The 9148-nt window shown below is 40.9% G+C and overlaps 1 long non-coding RNA gene across 2 annotated transcripts; it reads left to right on the forward strand.

Annotated features, from left to right (window-relative positions):
* On the forward strand, positions 1 to 8568 carry LOC147056278 (uncharacterized). 2 transcript variants are annotated; one of them, XR_015066140.1, is made up of 3 exons: positions 1 to 271; positions 6858 to 7042; positions 7108 to 8568. It is a non-coding gene; the product is annotated as an uncharacterized LOC147056278 (long non-coding RNA). The 2 variants fall into 2 exon arrangements; XR_015066141.1 differs by lacking the exon at positions 1 to 271 and adding an exon at positions 310 to 649.
* Positions 8569 to 9148: the final 580 nt, after the last annotated feature.

Here is a 9148-nt window from a genome sequence, read left to right on the forward strand (position 1 = left end):
AAGTGGGGGTCGTCTTAAATTCGGGGTCTAGACATTATACCCATTTTCACTTCTGCGCAGCGGTAAGTTAAAGGTTGCTGGTATCAACTGAGTATGTTGGTGTGATTATGTGCGTCTTTGACACAAAGTGAATCTCATTGTTACTACTGTCCACTGTTGAACCGTTTGTCCGATCGCGGTTTGCTTCGTGTGCCGCCATTTGATTGACAGCTCCGGCGCGCTCATAATCGACGGAGTATGTTGCTGTGATCGTGTGCGTCTTTGAAACAAAGTGAGTATCTACATTTCATTGTTACTACTGTCCACTGTTGTTGCGTTTGTCCGATCGCAGTTTGCTTCGTGTGCGCACCGTTTGATCGACAGCTCCGGCGTGCTCCTTTAAGTTTGCCTCGCATCGTACGAGTAGCCGTTACACAGCGGCACGGCAACTAACGTATTTTGTTGTCTTGATCGATGACTTATGTTTGGTGTGTTGCCGAGAGTATGTAATTTATGGTTATTTATTATTATTTTTTGCCAATAATTCAATACAGCAATCAAAACTGAACCACGTCTTTCCCCCTGTGTTCTGACCGACACCCGGAGGCGAAAAGAGCATAACCATCCGAGCCAACCCCCTATACAGTCCTCAGGCTCCCCAACAATAGCGGTAGCAGTTTGCATTATTTTATTGCAATGTTTTTCCTGATTCAGATTTGTTTCAAGACTACAGTTACAAATAGACCTCACTTTGATGGTTATTGCAGTTATTGCAATTTTGTTGTTTTATCCTAGTAGATTGATTTATTTACATTTCAAAAACTAGAAGCCATTCACTGTGTGAAGGTGAAGACCTTCACACTTATGTTATTCTACTCCATTCACTTTATTGTGTGAAGGCTGTTGGAATTTATTTCTAATTTAACATAAACTCAAGTTAGTAATCTGACTCCAATTTGTGACCTTACCCAACTGCCACTCATCCAACAATATGGGCGCTCGTTCTGCAATAGAAAGGTATCAGGAAGCCGGCATTTTCACACACGAGTGGATTTATTCCTAACACACAGATCTAATACAAGCACCTGGGTCTCGGGTCCCTCTCAATACAGCTCTGTACGCCTCTGTTGCCACCAGCAGACATACTCTCTATCCGAGTTGCCCAGCCATGAGTTATACTACACAATATGCAAATGGCACAGCAACAAAGGCATTCTGGCATTATTCTATTGGCTATGTGTATACTGCAGTTAACTTTAGCTTGCTCTCATTGGTCTTTCTTCTCCTGCAGAATCACTTGCTGGCTCCTCCTGGTTGTAGTTTTCCTTACAGGGTCACCAGTTGTTATCTACCAGCTGCCCCTGGGTTATCTTGTCCTCCTTGCTGCCCCTGGGTTATCTCGTTTGTTCTGGAACATTCCACCACACATCTTGTTTTGTTCCCCCCGTCACACGCTCAGCACTTTACAGTTTCATACTCTCATACACAGGATGTCTAATGAACTACTTTAAGCTCAAACTCTTATGTTCCTTTAAGGCGAAGGCCTTCACACTTATGTGATTCTACTCCATTCACTTTATGATTATTGTGTGAAGGCAAAGGCCTTCACACTTATGTTATTCTACTCCATTCACTTTATTATTATTATTATTATTATTATTATTATTATTGTGTCAAGGCGAAGGCCTTCACACTTATGTTATTCTACTCCATTCACTTTATTATTATTGTGTGAAGGCGAAGGCTTTATTATTATTATGTTATTCTACTCCATTCACTTTATTATTATTATTGTGTGAAGACGAAGGCCTTCACACTTATTCTACTCCATTTACTTTTTTATTATTATTATTATTATTATTATTATTATTATTATTATTATTATTATTATTGTGTGAAGGCGTTATTCTACTTCATTCACTTTATTATTATTGTGTGAAGGCGAACCGGAAGTGGCCTAAACTGAACTAGAAATGACCCAAATAAACCGGACATGACCCCAGCTAAACCAGAAGTGGCCTAAATTGAACCGGAAGTGCCCCAAATAAACCGGAAGTGCCCTTAGCTAAACCAGAAGTAGCATAAATTGAACCGGAAGTGACCCAAATAAACTGGAAGTGACCTCAGCTAAACCAGAAGTGGCCCACTTTGAACCGGAAGTGACCCAAATAAACCGGAAGTGACCCCAAATAGACCGAAAGTGACCTTAGCTAAACCGGAAGTGGCCTAAATTTGACTGGACGTGACCCAAATAAACCGTAAGTGACCTCAGCTAAACCGTAAGTTACCTTTTTAAACCGGAAGTGCCCCCTAATAAACCGGAAATGACCCAAATCAAATTGGAATTATTATATTTATTCAAAATTCCACCAAATTCTCAAAAATTCAGTTTTTTACCTCTAATTCCGACATTTTTCAACCGATTCAACCCATTCCAACTTTCAACTTCATCTTTTCCTCCCTATTCCCCAAATTCCCATTTCCCATAAATTCCACATTTCAAATTTGAAATTCCACCAAATTCTCCAAAATTCCGTTTTTCACCTCTGAATTCTTTGTTTCTCAAGTAATTCAACTCATTTCGGCATCATTCGTCAGCATTCCCCAAAGTTATTCAAACATTTCGCCTTCACATGCAATATCTCCAGAAATTGCAAATTCTAGTTTACAAATGTGATTGCACTTTAGTTTACATATTTAAATGTTCAGATATTAATGTGATGTGATCGACAGTTTTTGCATGATTTGAATGATAAAAAATAACATGCTTTTCCCCTCAAATATATTGTTATCATCATGTTTCAGATGTAATTATTTTTTGTATAAAAATTAAATTTGGTGTTTAAAAAGTCTTTTTTCAAACTTGAGACTTGAAAAAGAGGGGGTCGTCTTATAATAGGGGTCATCTTATATTCGGGCCAATACGGTATAATATGAGGCGTGCATAGATCTGTTTTGGTTGACAGTCATGGCCCTTCAAAGAAAACTATGACTACAATGCGGCCCGCGACAAAAATAAGTTTGACACCCCTGGTCTAAATGATGATCTTCAGTCAAGAAAAATAATTGCAAGTTATGTAACCATACAGGTTTATGACTGTGAGGGATACTGGACTGACTACCCAGTGAAAGCACATCTTGAGGAAATGTATCATATGTTTAAAGTTATTTAGGAAAATAAATTACATACTGCTAAATTTATTCTATGACATATCTTTTTGAACGGTCATATGTTTTAAAATTTGAGCCAAGCCTCTGAAACGGTTCATTTGATGTGTTTTCTCATAGCAGGAGACGTCATCATCGCAACCTTGTCCTCAACCTGCCAATTCTATGTGCTGAAAAAGATTATGTTTCATCTCACAGTAAAGCAGATAGACGTCTGGATCTTACACCTTGACAGTGACAGACAGAGACCATTTTTCAAACAATAGCAACAAACCACCCACATAAAACCTCATGTCTGGGAGCATTGTTCGTGTGCACACCCAAAATGCAGGCACTCGCTAACCCCAATTATGACACTGAACAAAAAGTTGACTCAGTCTTTGAGGAAGTATAAATCTCTCAATATAAAAACAAAAAAGTAATATATTAATTCAGCATCTGCCATTTGGCCCTCCTGATCGTCTTATGAGGCACACCATACACATCTTCCAGTAACTGTTTTTGTCTTTGTTTGCATTATTTCACAGTCTCCCTCTAGCAGAGATGGAGACCGAAGAGACAGTTTGCAACAGACTTATACCTTTTGGGCCTTGTGACCCAATTCTAACTGTTCATTGTTTTGAGCTCAGAGTCAAACTCTTCGGAGCACCTATGTGTTGTTGATCAGTTGACAAACTCCAAAGTGCAGCTCACTTCAATGCTTTTTAGGCCCCTGGCAAAACTTCAAATAAGTGAGGAATACACGCTCAAGTGCAACTTCATCTGATGACTTCTGGTGCTTCACTGTTTTCCGTTTTTATTTTTTCAGTCGACCAGAGACGCCTTTATGCATAGCCTTTATCTATCCCCAATGGGAAAGTCATCATTATCGCAACTTGTCTGAGAAAAAAGTCCGGCTTGCTCTTCAAATGGCCCTGCGCACAACAAACATGCAGCTACATTGTATCTCTGTGGCAGTAGCTGAGCTTTGCTCTCACAGTTGAATGCAAAATACGTAGCAAAAATGCTCCCTATAATGCTTATAGTTTAACATCTAAGAAACATATTTTAACTTAGTGGAGTGCACAACGGCCCCTTGCCGCTCCTATGCAAACCTTGGTATTATTTAATATATTCTAGCTAGGGATGGTCCGATCCACTCCACAGTATTGGTGTTGAGTTCAAAATGACTGGATCGGTATCAAATTGTTTTATGTTTTTATGTCTATTTCACTTGATTGTATAGTAATTTACTATTAAATGACAGTGAAAGACGTGATCCAGATGTCTCTATAAGCAGGGAAGTCTTGAGCGAGTGTGCCATCGCTGCCATTTCTCAATCTGGCTTGGATTCTTTATCATTATATTTAACAAAAAAGGGAGTAATCTAATCTGCCAGAGTTTTGCCAACTAAAGAGCCGCCAGCCCACGGTGCTCTCCGGATAGACAGTCAGACTACCGCTGGAGACGAGGCTACCTGGCTGATTATTTAATTAGCATGATATTTATATCAAAGATTAAGTCGTGCAAATTTAGCCTTTGTTTAAGCCTTTGTATGATCGTAAGCACCTGTGTAGTGGGAGGGAAACTCAAAGACAATATTTTATTGCTCTGCGTACTGCCAAACCAGCCGAATCCTGGTTTAATATCCAATATCCTGTCCAGCTTCTGTCATTTTCATCAAAATGTGAACTCGGATGGTATGTTGATGGATAAACGCTAGTTTTATCGACACGCTCCATTGTTCATCATTGATGTACTGGTGCTACTTAACAGCCAATGTGGCTGTGTAAAAGGGATGTACCACGTGAAGTCCAGACTCTATAAGCAAATAATTCAACTCAAGACACCCTTAGGACAGCACCCTCATTTGAATATAACAGTTCCTTCTACATTGGAGGATAAAAACTGCCAAAATCACAAATAAATAAAAGTGATTTTTAAAATGAATATTAAGAATATGGGGGGCGGCTCGGTGGCGCACTGGTTAGCACGTCCGCCTCACAGTTAGGAGGATGTGCGTTCGATTCTACCTCCGGCCCTCCCCGTGTGGAGTTTGCATGTTCTCCCCGAACCCACGTGGGTTTTCTCCGGGCACTTGAGTTTCCTCCCACATCCCAAAAACATGCGTGGTAGGCCAATTGAGTGTTCCAAATTGTCCCCAGGTTTGAGTGCAAGTTCGAATGGTTGTTCGTCTGTGTGTGCTCTGCTATTGGTTGGCAACCTGTTCAGGGTGTCCCCCGCCTACTGCCCAATGACTGCTTGGATAGGCTCCAGCCTGCCCGTGACCCCCGTGGGGGACGAGCGGTATAGATGATGGATGGATGGATATTAAGAATATGATTGAAAAAAACACATATATATATATATATATATATATATATATATATATATATATATATATATATATATATATATATATATATATATATATATATATATATTTCTTCAATCATATTCTTTGTGTGTGTGTGTGTGTGTGTGTGTGTGTGTGTGTGTGTGTGTAGTGGCGCACTGGGTAGCACGTCTGCCTCACAGTTAGGAGGGTGCGGATTCGATTCCACCTCCGGCCCTAATATATATATATATATATTGACCCCATCCAGTTGTTGGATGCTTTAATAATATTACATTTTATTTACAAGGCGCCTTTCAAGGTATTCAAGGTCGCCATACAGATATAAAATAGCATAAAAAATGACCAGAGAGCCGCAGCAGCAAGTCGCGCCAGCGTTCACTCACATCCGGTAGACACAATTACAACAGATTATCAAGATAAAAAAAAATACGTGACCTACTTATACACTGTACAAAAAGGCTTTCCTCAAGATTCATTCCATCAGCGCCGGTCCATCGGGGATGCGGGACAAGCAACTGTCAAAATAGGGTTCTCACAAACAAATCTTTTTAGATTGGATTATCTATCGAGTATTCCTTTGATTATTTGAGTAGTTTGTGTAATCGTCCCACTCTCCCTCCCCCAATGGCACACGCACCTAATCAACCTCTTTTTGTTTATCTTGTTTTGTCTTTTTATTGGAGAGGGTTGGCTAAAAGGGGCATGTCGGCTGCCATGAGTAGGCTCACGAGCCGCCCAAACCATGCATGTGAATTACATTGGCCTGCTTTTTATTTTTGTTGTACACATTTTCTAGAATCCACATCGCATCCCACTCACAATGCAAGCAAAGCCCAGGAATGCCTTGTGGCAAAAAAAAAAAAAAACATGGACCATGAATTTGAATTTAATAAATTTGAACTTGGTCAAATTTTCTGTTGACGGACGAATTATTTATGTGCATGTGCTCTACTAATCATGCATTGCCTGATGGGAACGTCACCCCTGCTGACATGGCCGCCACATAGGCACATCTGTTAGTCTTCTCTAGTCTGTACTGAACATCTGTGACAGCATCGGCACAACACGCATACAAATCTCTGTTATTGCTTGACAGCGCCAGGAGACAAGGGTGAGCAGTTCTGGAACAGACAGACTATAACAACCACTGCACAAAGAAGCTGTTTGAGTGGACCGGATACTATTTTCTGTCAGTTATATACTGCCGGTTTCAGGTCCATTCAATAAAATTTCATCTGTATTGATTAAAGAGTGATTAATTGTGAATATGTACTTATTGGCAATTTAATGCAAAGGCATATTTATTCCTAATTACTAATGGCATAAACTATAGATACTGTCAGGGTCTGCAAGTTTTTCTTTTTGTCTACAGGGAGAAACCGTGAGCAGAGTGGCGGAGGACCCACAGGTGTGGCTCATCAGGCTCGTTATGGAGCTTAAGGAGCGTGGTGCCAGGAACGCCGCCTGAGTGTCTGCCTATGTAGATCACCTCCACAGCTGTGCCTCTCGCATCTTGACCGCACCTTGGTCGTCAATGCCGCGTCTCCTGATCCTCTGGTCTGCCGTTTGATCTCTGCCACAGTTCTGCCGAATTCTCTGACCTTTCTCTTGTTGGGTTCTAGCTCTTGGATTCCCTCACAGACCTTCGACAAGATCCACCCTGTTCTGGCCGTACTCCACAAGCTCCATCATCGCAGCTCCTACTCCGTACTTCTGGCTCGGACCCTCCTGCTCCATCGCTACAGTATTCCCCTCCAATAAATACTTCGCATTCATCTTGGACTTATGAGTTGGTTTCTGTATGTGGGTCAAAACTATTGGTAAAACCATGACAGATACAAGCTGCAACTTATTGAAACAAAATTCATTGCTTTATAAAATGCCATTAAACTCGTTTATTTTAATTGATATTAACATGTTGGTGAAGCCGCCGAGAAACATTTCAGTTTCTCACACGGCCTCTTCGAAAAACTTCTTACTAAGCAGTGAGTCCAAGATGCCTGCGAAGCCCACCCTTTTGGTGGCGGTCCCTCCCTGTTTATCCACTGCCATAGGTTAGCATGTTGGTGAGCACTTTTGCCGAACAGTTGAGGGGTTCCAAGTTAGAATTCTGTGCTTGTGTGTTTCTTTTATTATACTTATCCCAAATCAAGAGCTAGGATGACTTTTTAATGGCATCTTCATTTGTCATTAACTTAAGCACATTTAAAGGAAATGTATTGATTTAATGCATAAGCAATACAATAGTTAACCTATACTTACATGTGTATGATGTGATAAATCACATTGGCTGTCCAGTTAATGTTTAATTATGGCAACACTTTGACCCTGGAAACATTCATTCATTCATTCATTCATTCATTCATTCATTTTCTGAACTGCTTAGTCCCCACGGGGGTCGCGGGCGTGCTGGAGCCTATCCCAGCTGTCATCGGGCAGTAGGCGGGGGACACCCTGAACTGGTTACCAACCAATCGCAGGGCACACAGAGACGAACAACCATTCGCACTCGCACTCACACCTAGGGACAATTTGGAGTGCTCAATCGGCCTATCAAGCATGTTTTTGGGATGTGGGAGGAAACCGGAGTGCCCGGAGAAAACCCACGCGGACACGGGGAAAACATGCAAACTCCACACAGAGAGGGCCGGAGGTGGAATCGAACCCGCACCCTCCTAACTGTGAGGCGGACGTGCTACTCACTGCACCACCGAGCCGCCCACCCTGGAAACAAATGATTGTTATTCACTTTTTTCCAATGTAGATTTTTCAACATTGGAATCCTGCCAAAACATATATCCGCCGTTAAATGTTTTACTGTTTCGATCTGTTTGTGTGCCTTGGCATGTGGAGAAATTGATAATAAAGCGGACTTTGACTTTTTGAGATGAATAAAAGTACAGCATCATCTGGACCACATTGTGAGGGTTTAGGGGGCACTTGAAAATAATACAGACCATCCCTATGTACCTGTTACTGATGTGCATATTCCATAAGTGATAACAACATAGATGTTCCTTCACTGATTCTCTAATACAAATATACAAGATGGATGGCTGTCTGGATGGCTTGATGGATGTATGGAAATATACACTGGAATATAAACGTCATACTATTTGGGAAATAGTTCAATATGTTCACAAGATATTTACCTGGGTCTGCCTTAATTAAAAACTTTTGTCCAAATTCTGGTGATGATGTAATTGGTCAACAAGGGAGTTTTAGAAAAGAGGTCTTAAATTGTCAACATGTCCTTGTCCGCTGCCAATGGGGGGATTAGCCAGGGGGATGTGTCTATAGATGAATCAAAGCCTTGTTCAAATACAGATGCACCGCTCTGGTTTTAAATTAGACAAAAGGAAAACCATCAAATTATTTTAACAAGTTTTTCCAATGCACAATTAAATATACTGTAATTGTGTCTACCGGATGTGAGTGTACGCTGGCGCAACTTGCTGCCGCTGCTCTCTGGTTATTGTGTGAAGGCGATGGCCTTCACACGTTATTGTGCTTTATTAGTGTGAAGGTGAATACCTTCACACTATTGTTATTCCTGTCCTTTATTATTAGTGTGAAGGTGAAGACCTTCACACTATTGTTATTCCTGTCCTTTATTGTGTGAAGGCGATGGCCTTCACACATATGTTATTGTGCTTTATTAGT

This window comes from Syngnathus leptorhynchus, chromosome 5, assembly GCF_054491065.1.
Source record: "Syngnathus leptorhynchus isolate UIUO chromosome 5, UIUO_Slep, whole genome shotgun sequence".
NCBI lineage: Eukaryota > Metazoa > Chordata > Actinopteri > Syngnathiformes > Syngnathidae > Syngnathus > Syngnathus leptorhynchus.